The sequence below is a fragment of the Pteropus vampyrus genome, unplaced genomic scaffold, assembly GCF_000151845.1.
Source record: "Pteropus vampyrus isolate Shadow unplaced genomic scaffold, Pvam_2.0 Scaffold129, whole genome shotgun sequence".
NCBI classification, from domain to species: domain Eukaryota; kingdom Metazoa; phylum Chordata; class Mammalia; order Chiroptera; family Pteropodidae; genus Pteropus; species Pteropus vampyrus.
This window is the reverse complement of record NW_011888910.1, coordinates 1161796-1163473: the sequence shown is the minus strand read 5'-3', so window position 1 is coordinate 1163473 and position 1678 is coordinate 1161796.

Genomic DNA, 1678 nt, shown 5'->3' with positions numbered 1-1678 from the left:
GCTCACAGGATGGCGCTGGAATTGCCTTGTCCCTTCTCCCCGCTCCACTTTCTTTATGTTGCTTTCATCCTCAAGGAAGGTGCCCAGAATGGCAGCGATAGTGGCCCCAGGAACTCAGCCTCACATTCAACAGTTTAGCAAACCCAGCAGTGAGTTCTCTCTTACTAGGCACCAGGATTTATTCACTCTGGCTGGTCTGAGCCAGGTGCCCCATCTCTGGGTCACATGCCATTCTTGGAGCAGTGGACAAGTCAGATGTCCCTGAACTTCCTGAATGGAAAGTTCCTCAAGAGGAGAACTAAGAGTGGCCACCAGGAGGAGAGGGAGCATTTTCAGGGTCCACTATGGGCATCTAGGTGGGGATGTCCTGCAGCTAGGAGACAGGTGAGAGCTCAGGCAGGACTTGAGTCACGTGGGAGCCGAAGCTCTAAGCGTGAATGAGATCGCGAATGGGGAGTGGGAGAGGGGAAAGAGGGGAAGAGAGACCGAGAGACAGAGACCCAGAGAGAGACATGATGCCCCGGGGAAGAAAGAGTCGGAGGATAAGAGGACAAAAAGCTCAGAGAAGCAGTGAGAACAGTACTGCCTAAAAAAAGGGAGACGGGGTGCCCATGACCACCAGGACAGGGAAGATGAAGTCAGGCTGTTGGGTTTGGTGACTTGCTGTGACCCGACCAGCAGGAGGGGCATGGAGGCAGAAGCCTGATGGACGCAGCTGGGATGAGTAGTGGTGAAGATGTGAGGACAGGGAGTTTGGCAGAGACTGGAGGGGAGGAGCGAGTTAGGTTGTTATCGGAGGGCATTGCAGAGTGCTGGGGAGACTTTTAAGGACCAAAGAAAACATTTTGGGGGGCAGGGTGGGGGAAGTTTGAGAAAAATTCCCTCTCTCAGTTGGGGGGAAATCATTGATAAGGCAAGGGAGAAAGCTGACCAAGGTCCTGGAGGAGGCAAACAGGGAAGAAGGGATGACCTGGCTCTAAAGAACAAGGGCTAGATTCCTCTGAGATGGGGACCCAGGAAGAGAAGAAAATGCAGGCCCCTGACCCACATCAAGGCGAGGAGGAACGAACGCTGAGAAATTCAGATGAGAAGGCTCCCTCGTTTCAGTGCAGTCGGAGATCGTCTGCAAAGAGCAGCCCTCCTTGAGACCAAGTGACAGGGATCAGTTAGGGCTGGAACGATAGTGATGCAGCTGAACACCGAAGACCCCACGTAGCTTTGCAACATTCCAGGATAGAGTCCCCCAGGGTTGGAAGGGCAGGCAAGCCCAAAAGGGAGACAGAGCTGGTGGAACAGTGAGGTGGGGCAAGGACAGGTGGAGTTGCGTGGGCTCTTTTGAATGAAAAACAGCAGAAACAGACTCTGACTGGCGTAACTCCCATGGATGTCCAGGTTCTCCTCTCTGCTGGGCACCTTAAGGACTCTGAGTTTCTTTCTGTCACCTCTGAATTCCCAGGCAAGTGCATCTGATTGAGCTGGCTGGGGTCAATCAGCTGGATCAATCAGCTGGATCAATCAGCTGTGGCCAAGGGCAGGGACTCAGGACATGGCCAACCCCCTGAGTTTTTGGATGTTTCTAGAAAAGGGAAACTCAAGGTAAAAAAGCCAAATGCCTCAAGAGGGTCTGCCCTATTGGGAGAAGGGGCAGGACTGGGGAGTTCAAGCTTTTAGGCTGGAG